Raw genomic sequence first — 27,314 nt, forward strand, 5'->3', positions numbered from 1 at the left:
ATTTAGGTTACCATTGCTATCTATCTTTCTTTTTATTGATCTATCTATCCATCTAACATGTTCATATACAACATTTAGGTTAAAATAAGCATAGCTTACATTGTGACTTAACATATCAGCAGATACAGTTGATAACTGACAGCTCTATGCAAAATGGTGACCTTTCTACCAAAGCTGAGTGACTTCACAAATGCTGTTTAAGATGTCATCTGGTCAGTATACAAAGGTGAAAAATCACCTTTTGCATGCGTTTTGCCATTGCTAGCTATCTACTTATAATCTATTCAGAATTACTCTATCCTTTAGTTTAAATTAAGCTTACATAAGGTCAGTAGACATTAATAGATACAGCCAGGCTCAGACTGGGCCGCGGGGAATTCAGTGAACTCCCCGGTGGGCCCCACTGATTTGTAGCCATGCCTTTATCGTGGGAGGGTGTGGCCTATGGCGCCAATTGCATAGCAGACTGCAGTGCGAAAGTCATCAAGGCTGTGAATGATTCGGCTGGCAGCTACACGCAGAGAGGACCAGGGCAGAGTGCACTCAGACTCAGCACTACAGTGCACTACTGGGTAATAAATCCCAGTAGTCTCTGCAAAGAGGTCAAAAGAGCATGTGCTGAGCTCTGATTGGAGGAGCTCATCACATGCTCCTCTGACCCGGAGATCAGCAGCAGTGCAGCCTCATGGGTGTGACTCATTATGAGGCTGTGATTGCTGCTCTGCCGGCTGCCTGAGGAGTGAGGATCTTCTGGTGAGTACACTGAGCGGGCACTACAGTGTGGGCACTAGTGTGGTTTAATGTGTGGGCACTACAGTGTGGCGTAATGTATGGGTACAACAGTGTGGCGTAATGTATGGGTACTACAGTGTGGCGTAATGTGTGGGTACAGGTGCCATAATGTGTGGGTACTACAGTGTGGCATAATGTGGGGTGCACTAAAGTGCGGTATAATGTGGGAGGCACTATAGTGTGGCATAATGTGTGGCCACTACAGTGTGCATAATGTGTGGCCACTACAATGTGATATAATGTGGATACACTACAGTGTGTCAATGTGTGGCCACTACAGTGTGACATAATGTGTGGACACTGCAGTGTGACGTGTGGGCACTACAGTGTGGCATGTGGGGAGCACTGTAGAGTGACATAATATGGGGGGCACTACAGTGTGGCATAATGTGGGGGACACTACAGCGTGGCATAATGTGTGGGACAATATAGTGTGGCATAATGTGTGGGGCAATATAGTGTGGCATCATGCACTACAATGTGGTATAATGTGGGGGTACTACAGTGTGGCATAATATGGGAGCACCATAGTGTGGTATAATGTAGATGCACTACACTGTGGCATAATATGGGGGCACTACAGTGTGGCATAATGTTAGTACATATGTAGTGGTCTCATTTACCATAATTGCAAGGGTTACTGGGAGGCTCACCACTACCGCTCTGACTCCTCCATGCTTACCACTATCTCCCTGACGCCTTCATACTCACCACTACCTATCTGCACTACTCTCCTGACCCCTACTTATCAAACTCTATCTCTCTGTACTACCTCCCTGACCCCTCCATACTCCCCACTACCTTTCTGCACTATTCCATTTACCATACCAAACACTATCTCTGTTATTTGTACTATCCCCCTGCCCCCTCCATGCCAAACACTGCACTGCGTACATGACCCCTCCATGCACACATAACTTATTCCCACTAATATATATATATATTCGTTATTGGCCTCTATTATTGTATTCCCCATTGGGCTCTTCATGCTCCAGTCCAACACTGGATACAGCTGACATTTCTATAGCAAGTCAAATGATCAATCTATTGGGGTTAAAAATGACAGGTACCTGTATTTAACCAATGCTATCTATCTATCTATCTATCTATCTATCATTATTTTCATAAAAACTAAGTATACCTTACATTGTGCCAAGTCATATCAGCAGATACCGTTAATAGTCAGTTCTCTACAAAATGGTGACATCACAAAGGCTGTTTAGGATGTAAGCAAGTCACATGGTCAGCATACCGAGGTAAAAAAAACCACATGCATTATGCCATTGCTATGTCTATTTATAAGTTATCATTTAGGTTAAAATAAGCTTACACTACACAGTCAGTAGGCATATTAACAGTTATGGATGATAACTAAGTTCTATAGCAAGTCACATGATCAGCCTATTAAGATTATAAATCACATCCTACCTGCATTTTACCATTTCTTATCTACCTATCTATCTAGCATTATTTTCATATATGACATTTAGGTTAAAACAATCATACCTTACATTATGACATGTCATATCAGCAGATACAGTTGATAACTGCCAGTTCTCTACAAAATGGTGACCTTTCTACCAAAGCTGAGTGACATCACAAAGGCTGTTTATGATGTAAGCAAATCACATGGTCAGCATACTGAGGTGAATAATCACATCCTGCACGCATTTTGCCATTGATATCTATTTATAATCTGGGTTCCAATCAATAGATCTACAATAAAAAAGGTTGACACAGTCTAGGTAGATCTCAACTGGTAGACAGGCAGTAAGTTGACATATACAAAAGGTTGACATGGATGAAGATTGATTGGTACAAAATGTTGACATTGGAATAGTGGACAAATAGTTTCGTGTTTTGTTAGGTTTAGGCAATTACTGGAGTATTAGGGTTAGGCTGTAGAATAGGGGTGGGCAATAAGCGTCCCTCCAGCTGCTGTTGAACTACAAATCCCACCATACCTTGCAACAGTTTTAGCAGGACCTAATAGCAAAACTGTGGCAGCTCATGCCGGTATGTGTAGTTTTACAACATCTGGAGTGCCGCTTATTGCCCACCCCTACTGTAGAAGGAACGGTAAGGGTTTGGCACTTACCCCGACGATTAGGCACCAGGAGGGAGGGTTAGGCACCAAGGGGAGTGTTAGGGTGAAGATTAGGGTTAGATAACACAAAAAAAATGTGTTGACCATTTCAATGTCGACCTTTTGTGTGTCTACCTTTTCTACCTGTTGACTTATTGCCTGTCTACCAGTTGGTGTCGATTTTTTGACTGTCTATCTAATGACTGCAGATTTTTTAATCCACACCCTTATAATCTATTATTTAGGTTAAAGTAAGCTTACACTACAAGGTCAGTAGATATGTTAACAGATACAGCTGGCATTACTGTATATAAATAAATGTTGATACAGGTTGAGTCTCCCATATCCATATATTCCGAAATACGGAATTTTTTTGGCTTGACTGAGAAAATGAAGCCTTTGATTTTTGATGGTTCAATGTACACAAACTTTGTGTAAGGCATAAATTATTACAAATATTGTATAAAATTACCTTCAGGCTGTGTGTATAGGGTGTATATGAAACATAACTGAATTTTATGTATGTACACAAACTTTGTTTGAGCCACAAAATTATTGAAAATATTGTATAAAATGACCTGCAGGCTGTGTGTATAAGGTGTATATAACACATAAATGCATTCTGTGTGTATATTGGGGTGCCATTCCCAAGATATTTCATTATGGTATGCAAATATTCCAAAATACGGAATATCCGTTATCCAAAATACCCCTGGTCCCAAGCATTTTGGATATCGGAGACTCAACCTGTAATAATGTGATCAATTTTATCCATAAAGTTTTATGGACATAAGCAAATAATCAGTGTTCTCATGAGATTTTAGGTGATTATGGTCAGGAAATTCTTTATAAAAATATTTATCAAATACGGTTAAATAATGGAGATAATGATTTTAAAAGATGCAGTTTATTGTAGCCATTAACCGCTACAAAATACATCAAACAAGATTTTCATTCCAATGTGCTAGGAAAATAATGCACAAGATTTTTATTCCAATGTGCTAGGAAAATAATGCACTATGGGAGTGATTCAGCAGTGGATGGAATTGCAGAGGTGCACGCAGGCAGCACACAGGCACCTTTGCAATTCCATCCTTGCAAATATGGAAATGCGGCAGGAGCTGTATGACACCCTCTGCTGCACTTGCAATCCCAGCACTGTGACAGAGGTCGCAGGCTGGGATCACCATTGCAATCATAGGTCGCGATGGTGGGCGGCGCCGGGCCTCCAGCCAGCTGAGTAAGCCTCAGCTTACACAGGCTGGCAGGCTTGCGATGCCAGGACACTGCGTCCATCGTCGCAGTCCCTGGTCTTTCAACTCCCGGAAAATGAAGCGGGCTGGAATGCCGGCCGCCCCCACCCCGCCCCTTAAATGCCTCTGGCTGTCAATCAGGTAGAGGCTTAGAAGGGGCTGCGTGCGATTGTGCAGGACTCAATCTGCACACTCACAGAATAGGTCCTGTGCATGCGCAGATTGCCGCTAATCAGGAATCTGTGTTCAGCATTGCACGCAAGCTCCCATATACCCAAAGGAAAAAAAGTATAATGATAGGAGTAAAATAAGACATTTCTAAAGTTATTAACAATTTAACTGCATATAGAAGAAAAATCTACTGGCCACAAATGGACCTCCCATGGATATACAGGGATAGGAAGCTCAAACATAAAAATGTGATTTGTGCAATAAAAATGATTACTCAGCAGTATCGGAATGCATTATTATGAAAATGATAGCCTTCACATTTAGAATTCACATTTAATAATCCTATTCCTCCCAACAAGACAGGACATTACATTTCTATAGTTCACATTCAATAAATATACCTATTTTCCCCAACCTCCCACAGCATTAAATTAATAGGTTTATTTATTATCTTTAAATATTATTAACTTAATGTCAGGGCTTTGGGGATGGATATGTTAATTTATTAAATGTGAATACAATATGACCCCAAAATTAAAATAATAGTGGTCACATTTAATAAATAATCATATCTCCCTCCCAATCAACCCTGTCATTAAATAATCAATGTTTATATTTAGTAAATAGCTCTCCTTATACCGAAACTTAGTTCAGCATTAAATTTATAGCTTCCGAACCACACCATCTAAACTAAACACCACAGTGACCACACTATGAAATTAAATATCCACCATCATTGACTAGCCTGACAAGTAAATGTTTATCTCCCTCCCTTTCATTAAATAATTAACCCTCACAACATTATTAAATCAGTGATATCTGCAATTAGCAAGATGGCTGGTCCCAACTGAGGGATCAGCCTATCGGTCCACCTCATATACTGGTAGTGGTATAGGGTTTCCAGACAACTGGAAACCACCCCTAAAGCTGGGTACACACTGGAGCAATGTCGGGCCGATATGCCGGTTCATAACAACATATAACCTACATCGCTCAGTGTGTACTTGCAATTGCGCACTCCTGATGTCGGAACGAAAGCCCGTCGCTCTAGTGTGTACCCAGCTTAAGTGCATGATGGGCGCACCAAACTCCATGCCCTAGGCTGCAGCCTGATCAGGTTATTTGTTAATCAGGCACTTGAGAACATATCTAACATAAATTCATCATAAACAAAAAGTTTAAATGAGGTTTTAAAATACTTGTTCATACCTACAGTATAGTAGGTGGGTACACACCTGTACAATTGTCAGGCCATTCTTTAGTTTCCCAACCCGTTCATACAATATCTTAAGAGTATGTACGCACCTTTGATCATGTTTTCTCTGAATAAAACTGGTCGTATTGAAAGATCAGGTCTTATGTGTAGTTTAATTTTCATCATATTTGATGGTACAATATTAGACAAACATACTTCTGCCAATACTCTTCCAGTAGCAGCGCAGCCTTTGTGTGTTTTCAGCAGATATTTTAGACAGATGAGTTTCCTGGATCACAAGTAAGACTGTAAAGGTGTATACGTGTAAATCGACAATTTGATCTGGACTTCCGAACGTAAGTGAAATTGCATTGAAAGTATGGTTACAACTGTGTACCTAGCCTAACTCACAGTCTTTCTGGAAAAAAAAGAACATTATTTCATGGTTAAATTGCAGGACATGAAAATACTGCAGTAGGAATTTAAATTGTGGATTGATGAAAGGAATTTAAACTGTGATTTAGCACAAGAGAAGATAGGAAACAACTTCTGTTTGGGTTTTGTAGTGCCATCTGCTGTCAGCTGCTGCACAGTAATAAAGCTTTTAAAAAACTAGACAATGGCAATGTACAGTAAAACATAGGTAGTTCATACTTGCCTATTTTTGAAAAAACATTTCAGGGAGATTGTGAAAGGAACACCTAAGAGAGTGCGTTACAGTGAGTGTGTACTGCAGGGGTGGCCAACCAGTCAGAGGCAAAGTGCCAACAAATTTGTGTGGTCAAGTTCAAGAGCTGTCAGCAGGCCACGCCCCATTTTTGTGCGCACGCCTCTGGTATGACATTCGCACGAGCATAACCTTGTGTCCCTCCCCCGTTTTTAGTCACGCTGGCGGTGAGCCCAGCACATTGAAAATACACAATTTACAACTTCCCAAAATGCATTTTTCATTGTTGAAGTGAAAGAAAAAGCCAGAGCAATATAGAAAACATTGATATAGCCACGTTCACATAAAATACACAGAAACAAGCCAGATCCACATAAAATACATTTATAATACACATCCACATAAAATACATATTGAAATCCAGAACCACATAAAATACATTGAGAAAGCTAGTGCCCATTATGCAGTGCACCCATGTAGTTGTGCCCATTAAGCAATGTCCCCAATAGTTGTGGTCCTTATGCAATGCCCCAAGTAGTTGTGCCCCTTCTGCAATGCCCCCTGTAACTGTGCCCATTATGCAATGCCCCCAGTAGTTGTGGCCCTTAAGCAATGCCCTCAGTAGTTGTGGCCCTTATGCAATGCCCCCTGCAGCTGTGCCCATTATGCAATGCCCCCTGTATTTGTGCCCCTTAGGCAATGCCCTCTGTATTTGTGCCCCTTAGGCAGTGCCCCTGTGTATGTGCCACCTGTAGTTTTGGCCCTTATGCAGTGCCCCCTATATTTGTACCCCTTGTATTTGTGCCCCCTAAAGTAGTGCCTCTTAAGCAGTGCCCCCTGTATTTGTGCTGCCTAAAGTAGTGCCCCTTAAGCAGTGCCTCCTGCATTTGTGCCCCTAAAGTAGTGCCTCCTGCATTTGTGCCCCTAAAGTAGTGACCCCTGTCTTTGTGCCCCCCTAAAGTAGTGCCCCAAAGCCCAGTACTTACCTGACCACGCTGGCTTTGGCTCCCGCTGACGCTGCCTCGCTCTGACTGGATCTAACTAAATCCAGCAATCACACAGGACAGGCTTCTCACATCGCAGGTGACGTCATCCGCTCAATGCATCACTGGGAACACTGGGCCTGATTCAGAGCCGGACGCTCTGAACGAGCGCCCGCTCTGAATCAGGGCGTTTTGTTTTTTTTGTGCGTCCTCCTGGACGCTCGCATAGTTGTGGGTTACCACCCACAGCTTATGCGAGCGTCCATGATGATGGTCGCGATGGTCAAGACCATCGGGCTTGCGACGAGACCCTGCGGTAGGGTCTCGCTGCCGCAAGCCTTGGAGTGATTTTGGCTCTATCAGAGCCAAAATCACTCCCACTGACATCACTAGTGATGTCAGTGGGGCCGGACCCAGACGGTAGGCGTTCCCATGGGAACGCCTCCGTCTGGCAGCCACGCCCACCAAAGGGGGCGTGCTGTCACTCACCATCGACAGCACGCCCCCTTTGGTAAGAGACCCCAAGCGACGGCTACCCCGTCGCTCGCTGGGTCTCGTGCATGCGCACGACGGAGCTCCCTCCGTCGTGCGCATGCGCATTTGGGTACCATCGACCCACTTGCGAGCGTCCTGCGCTCGCGAGCGGGTCTGAATGAGACCCACTGGCCTCTGAAGCTTCTTTAATCTCTGATCCCTTCAGAGACCAGTGATCCCAGTTCCAGTGGGGGGAGCCGCATTTTACAAACAAAGGAGCCGCATGGTGTACTGCTACATCTGAGAGACGTGTCATAAAATTGATTTACATCCAAATGTAAATGAGCCCCAAAGCAGTTAGTAAGATCTATTTGTTGATGAAAACACACTGATACTTTTCAGAAAACGCATGTAGCCATAGGGATCATTATGCCTTATAACCAATGCAGGGAAATTATACTAATGAATACTATAGGGCACTGATTTTCAACCTTTTACAATTCGAGGCACACTACGCATTCGGTATGAAAAGCCGGCTGCCGCATGACCGGCAGTTCGATTCCCTGCTGCGGCACCAGACAAAACAGCAGAGCCCAGCAGCGGAAGCCCGACAGCGCTGGAAATCCTGATCGTCCCTAAGGTAAGTATAAACTAACCTAACCAACCCCCCTAACCCTCTTTAGGGGTGCCTAACCTCCCCCCCAAGTGCCTAACCCTAACCCCCCCTTCCCCGCTGCCTAGACCTAAGTCCCCCGGGGGGGATGCCTAACCCTAAGTCCCCCCCTGGGGGTGCCTAACCCTAATCCTCCCTCTCTCTAGCCTAACCCTGACCCTCCCAGGGGGGTCCTAACCCTAATTCCCCCCCGGGAACCCTAAACCTAACCCCCCCGCGCGGCTGTCCGCTCGCGGTGCCCGGCACCCCTTCGATCGGAATGCCGGGCGCCTGTCTCCCGGCGTCGGGAAAATGACAGGCATCTAGATATTAGACGCCTGTCATTTAACCCTAGGTGGGATAGAGGATTCGGGAAGCCGGCGGTCGGGATTGCAGCCGCCGGCTTCCTAAATGTATCCCCACACTACACAAGATTTTAAAATTGCCAAGGCACACCATCCGGTGATGCGGTGTGCGTGGCCAATGAAAAAACACACACATTGGCTCCCACATAAAAAAATACACACACATTGGCCTCCACAGAAATAAAACAAACTACAGTACAAATGCACTGAGCTGACTGCCACGTCCACTTGACAACTGCTCGCACAGTGGTTGAAAAACACTGCTTTAGGGCAAGCATGCAATTGTCATGAGAATATGTTACACAGCAGTCTATACAGAAAAACACAGAAAAGAACAGGGCTCAGCCAAACACCACCACTTGTAGAAACCCTGAGGTCTACATTCCAGCTTCTGTTTGTGCCAACTTGTGCTTGCGTTTTCTAGTAACAGGTGTTAGTATCCGATATGCACTGCTCACAGCAAAATGATGCCCCATCAATCTAACTAATCAGAAAAACATCTGAACTGGATGGAAAAGGTTAACAAAACTGCCGATCATATTTCAAGATGCTTAGGTCATGATAACATGTGTCTCTGCCTGTCATACAGCTTTACTCCTTTTCAACATAACAGTATAATACATGGTACATACAATATAAAACTATATATAAAGAGGCATTGATGCACTGCACTCACCACGCCTATATCTGGGGTGCAGGTGATATGTGACCACATTGTTTAAATAGAGATCAGCACTTACCATATATACGAGTATTATAGCCATTCCAAGCTGTGCACTCTATACTTTATAAACAGGGAATGTCAGTTTCAGTTGTTACAACATTTGTTAAGTTGACCAAATGCACCAAAGTCTTCCCCATGTGGTCAGTCCTACTCTATCAGTCAGAATTATAAGCATGGTAATTGCTATCACATTAGTGTTAAACATAAGATATGCTTCCTAGTTTGAAGCTCACCTGCACACAGGTTTTTAAAGGTAAGACAGCCACCAAGTATATCAGCTACAAAACACCTAGGAAAGCACCTGACACAAGTTGGATTAAATGAGCTAATACCGGAGTGCATTAAAAGATATGACCACGAAAAGATGAATTAAAAAAAAAAAAATCAAATAAAAAGACATTTATCCACTGCACTCAGCACTCCTATATCTGGGAGTGTATGTATCTATATGTGTATGTGACGTTGTTTCATTTTTTTATTCATTTTACCGTCTCTTCCAAGTCTATATGTTCCCAAATAATATCTGCAAACAACAGCAAGCCACACCCCAAAAGCAGGAGATATGGACTGAAGCAGTGCCCACTTTAACCTGTTGCCCTTTTAATTATTACGAAGGATTGTCCAATCACACATCTCAGCAGTGCCATGGATGCAAAGTATAAGGACCTTTGGGAGACATTTTTCATACAGTATGTAGCAGAGAGGATGGCCCTTGACATCAGCATCAGTTCTTGAATCTACCAAAGCCAGCACAGCAGATGGAAAATATCTGGGGCAGACAAGCGGCATTTGCACATGAGTAATGGCTAACAATCGCTCAATCTGCGTAAATCTCGGAATCAGGCCCAATATGTACATTTTCTGATTGTATGCAGCAGCTGTGCAATAATAAGCTATGTCTAGTGTACGTCTGTTGGCATCACAGCTCCAAGGGCCGAATTCAGACCCGCTCACTAGATGCGTTCGCACGCAGCCAAAGTATGCAAATCCCGCAATCGCACGGCAAGGCATTAGCACGCCCACTATGTCTTGGCATCCGATCGCGGTGAGTATATAGACGCCCACCAGCCTGTTTTAAGACGCCCACTTATACACGTCATCTCCAGGAAGTGTATGCAACAATCGGTAACATCGAGTACCATCGGAAGCATACGCAGCACTTGTGGCTGACCATACCCTACCACAAGCACTGCGAGTGCTTCAGTGTGTATATCAGCCATGTGACGTGTATTATGACGCTGCGTCTTAATTATGCACGCCTCTGAAATGGCGATAAGATGCACAGACACGCCTGTGTTCGCACAACCACTCCCGTTTCCATCGACCAACCCGTCACCACCCACAAACGGCTCGTCCTGTCACTCATGCTAGCGAGGAGTCTATGTACAAGGGGCGATCGCATGGACTGGTTCGCGTATGCATGCGCACATTGCAAACAGCAGGCTACATGCGAACGCAGCCTAGCGAACAGGTCTGAATCAGGCATTGAGTCGGTTCACTGAGTGAATAAACATCAGTCATCTAAGTAAAAGCTGGAAATTGTTGAACAGCGCTCAGTCTCAATGTGACAAACTACATCTGATAATAAATTAGATTATAAAACAAAGACCATATTCATGAAAAAATAAAATCACAATTTAATAAGAAAATTAGAGAACACATAAAAACATAAGACAATTAAAAAAATATATAATAAAATGAAAGATAAAAATAAAAACATCCACTTATACAAAACAATTCATGAATATAAAAATAAAGAACTCTTGTTTCCACAGAAAATCACATGTAGATGAATTTGCAACAAAGTATAATAATTATGAGAATATATTTAAAAAACACAATGTTACTTTTCGAATGGAGATGGGTACCCACACAAAAAATAGAATAAAATAATAAATAGAAAAAAAAAGGAAAAAGAAAGGGGAGGGGTATAAACTTCCAATTCTGGTATTATTTCTTCTTTAGTTATCTGCAGCTTGATGCACACTTAGGGCCTGATTCAGACCCGCTCGCGAGTGCTCGCAAGTGGGTCAATGTTGCCCAAGTGCGCATGTGCACAACGGAGGCGGTTCCGTCGTGCGCATGCGCGAGACCCGAATAACGACGGCCAAGCCGTCGTTATGGGTCTCGCACCGAAGGGGGCGTGCTGTCAATGGTGATTGACAGCACGCCCCCTTTGGTGGGTGTGCCGGGGGCGTGGCTGCCCAGACGGAGGCGTTCCTATGGGAACGCCTACCGTCTGGGGCCGGCCCCACTGACATCACAAGTGATGTCAGTGGGAGTGCTTTTGGCTCTGATAGAGCCAAAATCACTCCAGGGCTTGCGGCAGCGAGACCCTACCGCAAGGGTCTCGTCGCAAGCCCGATGGTCTTGACCATCGCGACCATCATTTCGGCCGCTCGCTATAGCTGTGGGTGGTCACCCACAGCTATGCGAGCGGCCAGGAGGCCGCTCAAAAAAGTAAGAGGGCCGGCCCTGATTCAGAGCGAACGCTCTGTCAGAGCGTCCGGCTCTGAATTAGGGCCTTAGATGACTCTCATTTAAAAGTTAGTAATAGTCAAAGTAGTCTATGTGGTTACATATGATAAATATAATTTGAACTGCCTCCAGCGCAATGGTTTTAGATAGTAATTCTTTGGCTAAGAACAGACCAGTATACAGTCAAAAACGTAACCACTTGGGCACTGTGATTAAATCATTTGGCGTGGGCTCCGTGGAGCTGACAAGCAAACAGGTATTGAACTCACCAGCTGGTGATCCTTGTGAATACCTTTTGTATGTGGCTGCTCTTATTGGGACATAGCCGGCGCCTGAATATTTCTACTGTGGATATTAATAATATGCTCCATCGACATCCGTGTGCGGATCATAACAGCCGGTGGTGACCGCTACTACGCTGGAGTGTAGCCGATCGGCTCCAGGGGTAACCTGTGTACAAAGTTTTAAGGTTAGACCCCAGTCTATGAGCAAGTGGAGCTGGCACATATTCTGCTAGTTGTAAGACATGAATGAATTTTATGAACAAATTAAATGTTGTTATTCATAGTTCTTACTGCGTTCGCATAATTATCTGCTCTGAATCCAAAAGCAATTGGTATAATGCTAAAGGAGGAAAAGACCAGGAGCTGATAATTTCAGAAATATTTAAAGATCAATATAAAATAGAATATTATATATGATTAAGGTATAAACATTGATTGAGTGGCATCTGCATAAAATCAATGTACAGTACTATAATATATATATATATATATATATATATATATATATATATACACACACACACATATACTCACACACACGAGGGCTGATTGAAAAGTAATGAGGCTGCCTCTGTTTCTCTGGAGCTGATTCAGAGCCGCTCGCTAGATGTGATCGCTTGCACGATGTGTATGCAAATTGCGTAGGCAGTGCAATCGCACAGCAATGCATTAGCATACCCAGTATTTCTTAGATAGTGTATGCAGACACCCACCAGCCTGTTTTAAGATGCCCACGAAGTGTATGCAACCATCGGTAAATCGGATGCGATCGCAGTGCTTGAGGTTGACCATACCCTGCCACAAGCACTGCGAGCACTTCAGTGTAAAAACAAGCCAGGTGACGTGTACTATGATGCTGCCTTTTAATTATGCACACCTATAAAACGCCGTTGAGATGCTAAGGCAAGCCTGCGTTTACACCTCCACTACCCCGTTTTTAATGGCCAGCCCCTATTACCACCTACAAACGGCTTCCCCTGTCACCCACTCTGCTGGGCTGTCTATGCGCAGCGAGCGTATGCATTGTGAACTTTCGCTAAGGTATGCGCACTGTGATGCATACGCATGAGCACAATGCATACCATCGGCAGCAGCGAGCGGGTCTGAATGAGCTCCTCTGTCCCATAGGTGGACGTGGCAACACTATGCTGTTTGATGTGAAGCTCATACATCAATGTGTCTGAACCTGCGGTTGGACTGCCGTAATCGTCTTTGTTTGGTCACAGCAAGTGGAAGATCTTCGTACGTTTTGTCATGGCGGATGAGGAAGATGTGTCTGTGAGATTACGTCAGAGATGTGTGATTGAATTTTGTGTTAACTTGGAAAGAGTGGAAATGAAACTCATGAAATGTTATGGGAAGTATACGGTGGAGAAGCCATAGGCCGTGCTGCAGTATTTCAGTGAGGGAAGCACTTCAAAGAGGGCAATATGCGAGTGACTGACGAAGTGCGTTCTGGGAGACCATCCACCGTGGATACAGATGTAAATATTACCAAGCTTCGGAGATGTTGCAAAATGACAGAAGGTTAACTTTACGCGAACTTTCGGCTTCACTTGGCATCTCATTCTAACGGGTTCAGCATATTGTGACAAAGGAACTGAAAATGTATTGCGTGTGTGCCAGAAATTTCAGATGTGATAATGAGTTTAAACGTGCAAGAACACCATTCGAATGTTGGAAAGGGTACCCGATTTCCTGACATCGTTTGTGATGATTATTATTCGGAATAGAAACAACAGTCCAGTGTATGGAAAAACGCGAATTCGACTCCGCCCCAAAAATTCAGTGTTTCTTTCGGCATGTAAAGTCATACTTCTGCTGTTCATTGATGCACATAGTATGATCCTACAGCACTAGGGCCCTGATTCAGAGCCGGACGCTCTGACCAGAGCGCTCGCTCTGAATCAGGGCCCACCTCCATTAAAATGGAGGGTCCTCCTGGACGCTCGTATAGCTGTGGGTCACCACCCACAGCATATACGAGCGTCCAACAAGATGGTCGCGATGGTCTTGACCATCGCGACCATCGGACTTGCGAGAGAAACCCTGTGGTCGGGTTTCTCAACCGCAAGGCCAGGAGTGATTTTGGCTCTATCAGAGCCAAAATCACTCCCACTGACATCACTAGTGATGTCAGTGGGGCCGGCTTCAGACGGTAGGCGTTCCCATAGGAACGCATCCGTCTGGCAGGCACGCCCCCGGAACGCCCACCAAAGGGGGCGTGCTGTCAATCAACATCGACAGCACGCCCCCTTTGGTGCGAGACCCGGAGCGATGGAAAGTCCTTCGCTCGCCGGGTCTCGCGCATGCGCACGACGGAGCTCCCTCCGTCGTGCGCATGCGCAGTGGGGGACTGCCGCTCGCGAGTGGGTCTGAATGACCCCCTAGGTTCCCACAGGACAATTAATGGTGACTACCATGCAAACGTCCTATAAACCCATTTGCGTGGAGCCATGAGGAAAAGAAAAGACCACATTTGCTGAAGAGACAGTGGTTTTTGCACCAAGACAATGCCCGACCACATGTTGCTGCTGTTGCATTGGCAGCACTGACTGAAATTATTGGAACAGCACTGGAACACCCTCCATATAGCCCAGACTAAGCACCCTGTGATTTCTGGGCATTCCCAACCCTGAAAAAACAACTGCGCGGAAAGAAGTTCTCAACAGATGAAGAAGTGAAAAATTCCACAGCTACAACACTAAAGTGATGTCACAAAACAGCCTACTGCATGTCTTTGTATCATTGTTGAAATGCTGCAAAAAATGTATTGAACGTGAAGGACGCTACTTTGAAAAAGAAAAATATTCAGATCATGTGGAGTCATCTGATTCTAAATGACAGAATCAATCTCATTACTTTTCAATCAGCCCTCATATATACAATATATATATATTGTATAGTCCGCAAGTCTTGCACTCTCAATATATATATTGTATAGTACGCAAGTCTATATATATAGTCCGCAAGTCTTGCACTCTCACCCTTGGGAAAGTTGTCAGAGGGGTGCTTCTAAGATCAATAAGATCAAAAATATGTAAACACAGTCCAGAATATCAGGACGAGGGCACTCTCCAAAAATATACAGGCACAAATGTTTTATTACGGCTTCATGTAGCCGAACATATGTTCAATTCACAATATGTCTTCCAATTCTAAAGCTCCACTTTTCCACACGCTAAACAGTCATACTGCAAGGCCCTCATCTGTTCCCAGTCCTCGAACCTTTGTCTTCTGTTCGTTATCTTAAATTCGAATGCGTTTGACTCCAAAATTTAGCCCATCTGCTGAGTCATCTCATTCCTTTAAGCTCCACCTGTCCCTCACTGTGACTGCCAACCTTGCTCTCGTAATCCAGTCTCTGGTGTTGAATTACGTGCCTCTTCTCCCATTGACCTATACCCTCCAACATCCTCTGATCGCTCCCGAGGCATGCTCCCATACTGCCCAACCTATCACTCTCCTCTGGTACCTTCCCTTCACACCTCAAGCATGCCGATCTCCCCCATTCTCTGGTCCTACAAACTTCTGCTTCCTCCCTTTTCACATTTACCTGTTGCCTCTCTTTGTCAGTCACTTCACTGGTTCCTTGTTGCATTCAGAATCAAATTCAAACTCTGACCTACAAGGCCCTCATACACACCTCTCCCCCCAAAATCTCCAGCCTAAGGCCCTGATTCAGAGCCACTCGCAAGCGGCTGTCCGCTCGCAAGTGGGTCGATGGTCTGCACTGAGCATGCGCACGACGGAGGGAGCTCCGTCGTGCGCATGCGCCAGACGCGACGAGCGAAGGAAAGTCCTTCGCTCGTTGTGTCTGATCAAAGGGGGCGTGCTGTCGATGTTGATTGACAGCACGCCCCCTTTGGTGGGCGTGCCTCCCTGACGGGGGCGTTCCCACGGGAACGCCTCCCGTCAGAAGCCGGCCCACTGACATCACTAGTGATGTCAGTGGGAGTGATTTTGGCTCTGATAGAGCCAAAATCACTCCGGGGCTTGCAGTTGAAAACCTCAACTGCAGGCTCCGGCTCGCAGTTTCGATGGTCGCGATGGTCACGACCATCGCGGCCATCAAACTGCACGCTCGTATAGGCTGTGGGTGGTGACCCACAGCTATACGAGCATCCAGGAGGACGCTCCATTTTTATGGAGGGCGGCCCTCATTCAGAGCGTGCGCTCTGCTCAGAGCGTACGGCTCTGAATGAGGGCCTAATTTCTTGACATCCTCTTTGATCTGCCAATATGACTGCCTCCTCCCTATCTCCATTTTCACTTCACATTCCTGATTTCTCCCCAGCCAGTCTGAACCCCTAGAATGTCCTCCCATGCTTCATTATAAATTCATTCAGCCTTCAAATGTGTCCTTAAAACTACATTTTCATTCTACTTCAGCACCTATCATCCCTATTGTTTATATCCTTATCCTCTCTAGATTGTAAGCTCTTGCAAACAGAGCCCTCTCTTTGTTTTCATTTCATAATTATGCTGATTGAACACTGCAATTATGTATTTATGTGAAGTTATATCAGTTTGTATAACTTGTTTATTATATTCTCTTTGTACAATGTTGCAGATCACTTGTGGTGCGTTATAAATAAAATATAATCATTTGGAAAAAATATATATATGGAAAATATATCTACTACAATTATGGAACATTCATATCTTGACAAATTTCTGCTTGTGAATGTTGAGTCATTTTCTAAGTTTATCATGACAGAACATTTATCTCTTTGGAATCTTACTAATGTTTTGCCAAACTAAGCTGAACACCGCTATATAGTTTAAAAACAAAAACTTATATCAACTGATTAATAGTGCCCAGTAACGTAAGTCGTCTAGGTCTGTTTCTATCAGAAATGGCCAGGTTGGCATACAGATGTGCCCTCATACATTTAGTCTCAATACACCACACAGCACAATTTGAATGGCATATAGTGAGCCATAAGGTCCCATGCAACTCCGCTAGTGTTTTTTTTGCCAAAAATGCGTCTACGTCGCAATGCAATGTGACTAGGATGCACCAACAGACTGACGATTAATTTGATGTGTGACACATATCTGTATGCGACTGAGGACCTGATTCAGGAGTGCACGCCAATGCACTGCTGAACACAGATTCACGATATTCCGGAATCTGCGCAGGCGCATGACCCGTTCTGCACACATGCAGAAGGTGTATGCGATCCTGCTCGTAGATTGGCAGCAGACTGTCAGTGATTGACAGTCTGCTGCAGTTTGTGGGTGGGTAGGGGGTGGCGATGCCCTCCATTTCCTGAAACTAAGGCGTGTCGCTGCCGCTGGGGAGGGGGGGGGGGGGATAGAGGCCAGGATCTCCATCGGCTGACGGAGATTTCCTGGCCTCTTCCTCTCAACTGCGGCGGCTGGCTGCATGAACATGGGTCACCTTAGCCAGCCGATGTTGCGCAGATTATCCGATGCTGCGTTGGACAAGCAGCTCGGATAAGTTATGCACAGGAGGCATGATGCCTCCTGCTGCATCACCATATCTTCAAGGATCGCAATTGCAAAGCTGCCTGCGTGCATACATCATACATCTATAGCCTGCATGCAGCTTTGCAATTGCAATCCTTGCTGAATCAGGCTCCAAGTCTGTATATGATGCACAACAGAACTTGGAATTAAAAAAGCCGCGGCCGCTACATTATAACACTTCGTATACAGATTCAGAGACTCATGCCCGTATTCAATTTGAGGCGAAATGTCGGAATCGGCAATAAATTATCGCCGATTACGTCATTTTCGCCTATTTGAAATATCCCCGTATCAGATTACATTGACTTTTTGCCGGTGCGAAAAGTCAATGTAAAAAAACGGGGATAATTTTTCGCCTGCCTTTAGCAGGCGAAAAAAAAATACAGAATTGGGGTATAGGGGTGCAGGCTTTAAAAAAATAGCCTGCACCCTTGGGAATGTCCCCTTAAAACGAAATATGCAAAAAAAGTAAAAAAAAAATCATTTAAAATTTTGGGGTAAAAAAAAAAAAAAAAAAGGGAACAGTTTTTAAAAATAGCGAAATAGGTTAAGAGGTATTCTGTAAGTATGCGGCAGGTCTTTTCTAGAATAGACTATTAGCGGCAGGTGCATTTTTACAGAATTTTAAAAAAATTAGTTTAGGGACTTAAAAATATGCTAGTACCCATTTTCATGTACCCTAAATTTGATGGGACCCCATGTCTGGACATCCTACAATTATTTCCCGAAAATTCACGTATTTTTTTTTGCCGATCCAAGTTTTGCCTGTTCCCGATTTCGCCTACTTTGGAATTGAATACGGGGAATAGCGGGCACGCGCACGATACTTTTCCGCTTGGAAAACAGGCGAAAAGTCCAGCAGGCGAAAAGTCTGGACTTTTCGCCTCAAATTGAATACGGGCCTCAGTCACACACAGATATACAAGTGTCACATATCATATTAATCAACACATCCTGCTGGTGCTCCCTAGTCACATCGCGACTTGAACGCAAGTCTGCAAAATAAGATGCAAAAAAGACCCCCAGTGCTAGCAGAGTCTCACAGGACCTGGTGCACCGAAAGGTGCTTTTTGGTGCAACTGCAGCAAAGATATGTAAGGACACATCTGTACATGTACTTGGGACACTGATTTATGGATAATATGGTTCATCTTACCTCAGATTGATCAATATGGTCTTCACCTATGAAACTAATAAAATATTCATAAAAAATAAAATAAGATGTACACATACAGGTATGCCCACATACACCTATCCTCTCCAAATAGCCCCATTGGGTGCGCCAAAAAGACTTTGCCAAGGCATGTGCTCTGCCATAGTATTCATCCACAAAAAAATGCGTCTTATTTACAACACTAATGTGACAAATGTGCACTGCAGGGCTACACTGACTTCTGGCGCTGGCATTTGATTTAGCTTCATTGTGCGACTGAGTCATTAATCTGGGTAAAAAGGCCTAATACAAGTGACCTGTGCCGTGTCTCGCGCCACGCATCGTTATGCTTAATCTGCAACTTTATACCAATTACTTTGCAACAAAATTACTAATCTAATCTTCCTGGTACACTAAAAGTAACTTTGGGCCTTATTCAGCGTGCACTGCTGAACGCAGATTCCCGATGATCGGGAATCTGTGCATGCGCATGACCTGTTCTGCACGGAGACTGGCAGTGATTGACAGTCTGCTGTCGCCGCCGCTGGAGAGAAAAGTAGCTACGATCTCCGTCGGCCGCCGGAGATTTCCTGCTTCCTTCTCTCATCTGCGTAGGCCGGCTGTGTGACTTCATGGGTCACCTTAGCCGGCCGCTGTTCCGCAGAGTATCCGATGCTGCGTTGGACAACGCAGCTCGGATACATAATGCAGCAGGAGGCGTGATGCTTCCTGCTCCATTACCATATCTGCAAAGACGGAATTGCAAAGCTGTTGCGAGCAGCTCTGCAATTCCGTCTGAAGCTGAATCAGGCTCTTTGCTGATATAATGTGAATAAGATGCAAAATTCAGGAAAAAGTAAGGAAAGAGCTACCTGTCGCAGAGCGTCTAAGTAGCGGCAAACATCTATGCCATTTGGCGCAAATACGCTAGGTGATTGAGGCCGCACCTGTATAGAGAATGGAGAATTATATATTATTATTATTTCTCTCTGTGGTGCATACAGCAGGAACGGAGTATAACACGGTATTGCACGGCCATATCTGCCCAGCACAACCCTCTCTCCTGCCTCCCCCACATACATGGAGCACACACATGCAGCCTGCTTAGTATGGAGGAAAGCACGGTTCGGGCACTTTCCAGCACAGTCTACCGAAAGGCACGGACGCAGGGTGCTAGGTGACGAGTCTCCCCCTCTCAGTCACCTAGAACTCCCTGGAATCTTCCACCCCCTCCCCCGGGTACCGCCGCGCACACGGATCACGTCACAGCGCCGCCGCTCTCAGTTGCTGGGGCTGCTGCTGAGGTTGGAGTTGGAGGCTGCCGCGGGTGAGTAGTGCGGGACCTGTCAGTCTGTGTACAGCGGCCTGTGCTATGCACGCAGCAGCGCAAGGAGGGGGTGACAGCTGGGTGACTGACAGCGCAGTATAGTCTCAGGCATGTGTGTGTGTGCGCTGCTGGCCTGTGTACATCTTGTGTGTGTGTTATGCTTGTTTGCAGCTTGTGTTATACTTCTGTGATATACGTCATGTATGTTATCATAACTGCACACTGTCCATGTGGTGTGGCTGTCACTCCCTGTTATGAGTACTGTCACATCTGTATACAGTAGTACATAAAGGTGTCTTATTACCAAAACACAATATTCTTACAGCTTTAAACTCCATGTCAGCATTACCAAGTGCCCCCTCATTCCTATCCGTGTTACCAAGCGCCCCCTCATTCCTATCCGTGTTACCAAGCGCCCCCTCATTCCTATCCGTGTTACCAAGCGCCCCCTCATTCCTATCCGTGTTACCAAGCGCCCCCTCATTCCTATCCGTGTTACCAAGCGCCCCCTCATTCCTATCCGTGTTACCAAGCGCCCCCTCATTCCTATCCGTGTTACCAAGTGCCCCCTCAATCCTATCAGGTGTTGCCAAGTGCCCCCTCAATCCTATCAGGTGTTGCCAAGTGCCCCCTCATTCCTATCAGGTTTTGCCAAGTGCCCCCTCATTCCTATCAGGTGTTGCCAAGTGCCCCCTCATTCCTATCAGGTGTTGCCAAGTGCCCCCTCATTCCTATCAGGTGTTGCCAAGTGCCCCCTCATTCCTATCCGTGTTACCAAGTGCCCCCTCATTCCTATCCGTGTTACCAAGTGCCCCCTCATTCCTATCCGTGTTACCTAGTGCCCCCTCATTCCTATCCGTGTTACCAAGTGCCCCCTCATTCCTATCCGTGTTACCAAGTGCCCCCTCATTCCTATCCGTGTTACCAAGTGCCCCCTCATTCCTATCCGTGTTACCAAGTGCCCCCTCATTCCTATCCGTGTTACCAAGTGCCCCCTCATTCCTATCCGTGTTACCAAGTGCCCCCTCATTCCTATCCGTGTTACCAAGTGCCCCCTCATTCCTATCCGTGTTACCAAGTGCCCCCTCATTCCTATCCGTGTTACCAAGTGCCCCCTCATTCCTATCCGTGTTACCAAGTGCCCCCTCATTCCTATCCGTGTTACCAAGTGCCCCCTCATTCCTATCCGTGTTACCAAGTGCCCCCTCATTCCTATCCGTGTTACCAAGTGCCCCCTCATTCCTATCCGTGTTACCAAGTGCCCCCTCATTCCTATCCGTGTTACCAAGTGCCCCCTCATTCCTATCCGTGTTACCAAGTGCCCCCTCATTCCTATCCGTGTTACCAAGTGCCCCCTCATTCCTATCCGTGTTACCAAGTGCCCCCTCATTCCTATCCGTGTTACCAAGTGCCCCCTCATTCCTATCCGTGTTACCAAGTGCCCCCTCATTCCTATCCGTGTTACCAAGTGCCCCCTCATTCCTATCCGTGTTACCAAGTGCCCCCTCATTCCTATCCGTGTTACCAAGTGCCCCCTCATTCCTATCCGTGTTACCAAGTGCCCCCTCATTCCTATCCGTGTTACCAAGTGCCCCCTCATTCCTATCCGTGTTACCAAGTGCCCCCTCATTCCTATCCGTGTTACCAAGTGCCCCCTCATTCCTATCCGTGTTACCAAGTGCCCCCTCATTCCTATCCGTGTTACCAAGTGCCCCCTCATTCCTATCCGTGTTACCAAGTGCCCCCTCATTCCTATCCGTGTTACCAAGTGCCCCCTCATTCCTATCCGTGTTACCAAGTGCCCCCTCATTCCTATCCGTGTTACCAAGTGCCCCCTCATTCCTATCCGTGTTACCAAGTGCCCCCTCATTCCTATCCGTGTTACCAAGTGCCCCCTCATTCCTATCCGTGTTACCAAGTGCCCCCTCATTCCTATCCGTGTTACCAAGTGCCCCCTCATTCCTATCCGTGTTACCAAGTGCCCCCTCATTCCTATCCGTGTTACCAAGTGCCCCCTCATTCCTATCCGTGTTACCAAGTGCCCCCTCATTCCTATCCGTGTTACCAAGTGCCCCCTCATTCCTATCCGTGTTACCAAGTGCCCCCTCATTCCTATCCGTGTTACCAAGTGCCCCCTCATTCCTATCCGTGTTACCAAGTGCCCCCTCATTCCTATCCGTGTTACCAAGTGCCCCCTCATTCCTATCCGTGTTACCAAGTGCCCCCTCATTCCTATCCGTGTTACCAAGTGCCCCCTCATTCCTATCCGTGTTACCAAGTGCCCCCTCATTCCTATCCGTGTTACCAAGTGCCCCCTCATTCCTATCCGTGTTACCAAGTGCCCCCTCATTCCTATCCGTGTTACCAAGTGCCCCCTCATTCCTATCCGTGTTACCAAGTGCCCCCTCATTCCTATCCGTGTTACCAAGTGCCCCCTCATTCCTATCCGTGTTACCAAGTGCCCCCTCATTCCTATCCGTGTTACCAAGTGCCCCCTCATTCCTATCCGTGTTACCAAGTGCCCCCTCATTCCTATCCGTGTTACCAAGTGCCCCCTCATTCCTATCCGTGTTACCAAGTGCCCCCTCATTCCTATCCGTGTTACCAAGTGCCCCCTCATTCCTATCCGTGTTACCAAGTGCCCCCTCATTCCTATCCGTGTTACCAAGTGCCCCCTCATTCCTATCCGTGTTACCAAGTGCCCCCTCATTCCTATCCGTGTTACCAAGTGCCCCCTCATTCCTATCCGTGTTACCAAGTGCCCCCTCATTCCTATCCGTGTTACCAAGTGCCCCCTCATTCCTATCCGTGTTACCAAGTGCCCCCTCATTCCTATCCGTGTTACCAAGTGCCCCCTCATTCCTATCCGTGTTACCAAGTGCCCCCTCATTCCTATCCGTGTTACCAAGTGCCCCCTCATTCCTATCCGTGTTACCAAGTGCCCCCTCATTCCTATCCGTGTTACCAAGTGCCCCCTCATTCCTATCCGTGTTACCAAGTGCCCCCTCATTCCTATCCGTGTTACCAAGTGCCCCCTCATTCCTATCCGTGTTACCAAGTGCCCCCTCATTCCTATCCGTGTTACCAAGTGCCCCCTCATTCCTATCCGTGTTACCAAGTGCCCCCTCATTCCTATCCGTGTTACCAAGTGCCCCCTCATTCCTATCCGTGTTACCAAGTGCCCCCTCATTCCTATCCGTGTTACCAAGTGCCCCCTCATTCCTATCCGTGTTACCAAGTGCCCCCTCATTCCTATCCGTGTTACCAAGTGCCCCCTCATTCCTATCCGTGTTACCAAGTGCCCCCTCATTCCTATCCGTGTTACCAAGTGCCCCCTCATTCCTATCCGTGTTACCAAGTGCCCCCTCATTCCTATCCGTGTTACCAAGTGCCCCCTCATTCCTATCCGTGTTACCAAGTGCCCCCTCATTCCTATCCGTGTTACCAAGTGCCCCCTCATTCCTATCCGTGTTACCAAGTGCCCCCTCATTCCTATCCGTGTTACCAAGTGCCCCCTCATTCCTATCCGTGTTACCAAGTGCCCCCTCTTTCCTATCCGTGTTACCAAGTGCCCCCTCTTTCCTATCCGTGTTACCAAGTGCCCCCTCTTTCCTATCCGTGTTACCAAGTGCCCCCTCATTCCTATCCGTGTTACCAAGTGCCCCCTCATTCCTATCCGTGTTACCAAGTGCCCCCTCATTCCTATCCGTGTTAACAAGTGCCCCCCTCATTCCTAGCTTTGTTACCAAGTACCTCCTTATTAAAAATGGTGTTACCAAGTACCCCCTCATTCTTATTGGTGTTTAACAAGTACCCCTTCATTCCTAGCTGTGTTATCAAGTACCCCCTCATTCCTAGCTGTGTTATCAAGTACCCCCTCATTCCTAGCTGTGTTATCAAGTACCCCCTCATTCCTAGCTGTGTTATCAAGTACCCCCTCATTCCTAGCTGTGTTATCAAGTACCCCCTCATTTCTAGCTGTGTTATCAAGTACCCCCTCATTCCTAGCTGTGTTATCAAGTACCCCGTCATTCCTAGCTGTGTTATCAAGTACCCCCTCATTCCTAGCTGTGTTACCAATTAATGCCTCATTCCACTCTGATTTAACCAAGTAGCCCCTCGTTCCTCTCTGTGTACAGTTTATTCCTAAGCACAGTACTAAACTATTTCTGTCCTATTTACAGCATGCTTATGATGAACTGACTTCATACAGTTGTGTACTTTGAACAACCTCTCATGTGAAATGGCGGACAGTTCGTCTCCCATGTCTTGCTGTGTATGTTATGATTACTACATGTGTGTGGTTAAAAACCTAAGCAAAATCATTTGCAATGTTTTAAATTAAAAAAAATAGAGGAATTTCATATGACACATAATTATGTATATAATTTCTTTCTATATTACTGTAGAAAGAAAACTCTGTAATCCCCATATAATCTGTGCTTTATTGATATCACCTGTTCAGGATTTGTATGAATACTGGTAGCTTAGTGTAAAAGCCTTTCAACCTCTAGTGTTCTATTTATGTTTAAAATGCAAATAAAATGTATGTCAAACACGTTTGATATGCGGTTGCTGATTAGCATCAGGAGTTCATTGGAGGATACACTGTTGACCTAGCAAGTTAGTGAATGGAGCAAGAAGTTTCTGAAAACTGCTACAAGTAAAAATGCAAGTGGGTATGTGGACATTGAAATCGATGGGTGTCATTATTATACAAATTTACATTCATTGTAATAGTGTTAAAAAGTACTTCTTTTTTTTTACCACCTGTGGCCATGTGGTAGCCTAGTGAACAAAACCCCTTCTATTTGTGCAACTTTTTCCTGGGCTACTATATACTGTCCTGTGCTCTAGTGATACAGTAATTCAGAAGTCCTCTAATATCCCTTTCAGACAGAAAACCAAATTACCGGGTCATACATTTCTACCCGGTAATTTGCTGATCAACACAGGTTTTTTTTCTGTCTGAAAGGGTCAACCCAGGTCGAAATTTCTGGGACTTAGACACAGGAATTTACCAGGGTCGGAGACCCGGGTTGACCCCTTCAGACAGAATAACTCAGCAAATTACCGGGTAGAAATGTATGACCCGGTAATTTGCTCTTGTGTCTGAAGGGGGGTGCAGGCAGGGGCCGGCAAAACAACCCAGCACGCCGTTTTCTTTTTACCTTTTTCTGTCTGAAAGTGGTATAACAGTCTCTAGTGCGTTATGTGCTCTCTCCTGCTTTGTTGGAAAATTTTGGATGAAATAAGTGTTTAATGTAACTGTAGACAGAGGTAACATTGTTCCATCTAGTTATGGACATTTGTGGAATGCTTACGTCAGGGATTTTTATAGGTGTCTGCAACAGAATCAAATAATGCAACCTTATATATTAGGGCACTATTCAATTGTTTCTAACTACCTACGTGCCCGACGGAGCTATTCAATTGTTGCTCTTGTCGGGTGCGATCAGCTGCCGGCGCACCAGCTGAAATGGTTGGGTGCAGCTGAAATGGGAGAAAAGTGACCCTTTTGGGCACCCAAACGGCACTTTTCGCGATCGCGCCTAGTACTTCAGTCACTGGGTAGCCAATTTACACGGTTAAACACGACCTCTATGGGTGCGATCAGTGCGATAATTGACATCAATTGAATAGATCGGGCACACTAAAACAATTGAATTCTGCCATAGGGGTATATTTACTAAAGTGAGAGTTTTTAGAAGTGGAGATGTTGCACATAGCAACCAATCAGATTCTAGCTATTATCTTCCAGAAGGTGCTAGTTAAATGTTAAGTAGAATCTGGTTGCTATGGGCAACATCTCCGGTTCTAAAAACTCTCACTTTAGTAAATATACCCCTTAGAGTCAAATTTAAATATCTTAATATATAATCAAATGTCTAATAGCGGTGCACCTGTGAGTAACTATAGATCATGAGTACAAAAAAGGAAAAAGTACTCACTAGATTGGACGCTCTAGTTGGTTGAGAAAATGACAATTGTATAAAATATAACTTTTAATTATTAAGTTGATAAAATACTAGAGTAGAACACACCAAATATATGTAGAGGTTCATTTGAACCACGCATTTAAAGACAGAATAGGAAATGGCTAGTGTAGCAGTGCTGTGGAAATTATCCACATGAGAAGGCAAAATATAAAGAAACGTGTATGTATTGTATGTACTCCCCTCCACATTCCTTGCAATAGACATAACATTATAAACAAACAAAAACACACGCACAGATTCAAAATCTCACCGGTCCTTCCCTACCATATTAATTTCTTTTAATATTGTATCAAAATTACTCTGGTGGGAGGTGCTCCCCAGGAATAAAGTTTAACATGAAAACAAAAAAGACAAAGTATTCCTATATGGGGCACTCATTGGACCTCAAAGTATTGTAGTATATTTTACCCTGGGATCTAAAACTAAAATATAATCCATTAAAACACACATTTTTCTTTTACCACGTTGGTATTACACTTCTTTTATGCCGAGTAATACCAACTTGGTAAAAGAAAAATGTGTGGTTTTTCATATTCGGTTTGGATATAAAAGAATGATATTAGTATCATACAACATTATAGTGGTGTAATCCTTACAATTACGTGTTATCTTACAAACGTTATAAGACATTATTACACACTATAAGGATAACTACATTGAAGTGACAACTGTGCAGTTCAGCCAAATATTAGATGTCCCAATACTGTCAGTCATGGATAAAATAATGAATGATTACATTAGGAAATAGATAATAGTGTCACAATATTACAATTGTAAAGCGCAACGGAATATGCTGCGCTATATAAGAAACTGTTAATAAATATTTACTGCCACTCGAGATTGATTGAATCCTGATTAGAGGATCCTCTATAGGAGAACATTATACTCATTAAGTGGCAGAATATCTCACATTCTATATAACTTATAGTGGGTGACACTTATATTATATCATTAGTAGCCATCACTCTTTAAGTCTTGTTAACTTCAATTCATTTTATTCACACTATTTTCACATGTTGGTTATTTGTATTAAATGTCTGTCTTTATATTTCGCTTTAATTATTTTAATGGATTAATAAAGGTTATATTTTAGTTTTAGATCCCAGGGTAAAATACACTACCATACTTTGAGGTCCAATGAGTGCCCCATATAGCAATACTTTGTCTTTTTTGTTTTCATAATAGACGTAACATTACAAAGTGATACTTTGTAGG

General features: G+C 44.9%; 1 protein-coding gene across 2 annotated transcripts in view; it reads left to right on the forward strand.

The window, feature by feature from the left end:
• The first annotated feature begins 19,865 nt into the window (after positions 1 to 19,865).
• The window catches only part of HERC4 (HECT and RLD domain containing E3 ubiquitin protein ligase 4), a 116,937-nt gene continuing 109,488 nt past the window's right edge, over positions 19,866 to 27,314 (forward strand). Inside the window, exon 1 of one of the 2 annotated variants that reach the window (XM_088476326.1) lies at positions 19,866 to 20,100. The gene's annotated coding sequence lies outside the window, so the exon portion shown is untranslated. The remainder of the gene's footprint in view (positions 20,101 to 27,314) is intronic. The other variant, XM_088476328.1, reaches the window with a different exon arrangement.

The sequence above is a fragment of the Taudactylus pleione genome, unplaced genomic scaffold (assembly GCF_031769625.1).
Source record: "Taudactylus pleione unplaced genomic scaffold, aTauple2 ptg000016l, whole genome shotgun sequence".
Classification (NCBI taxonomy): domain Eukaryota; kingdom Metazoa; phylum Chordata; class Amphibia; order Anura; family Myobatrachidae; genus Taudactylus; species Taudactylus pleione.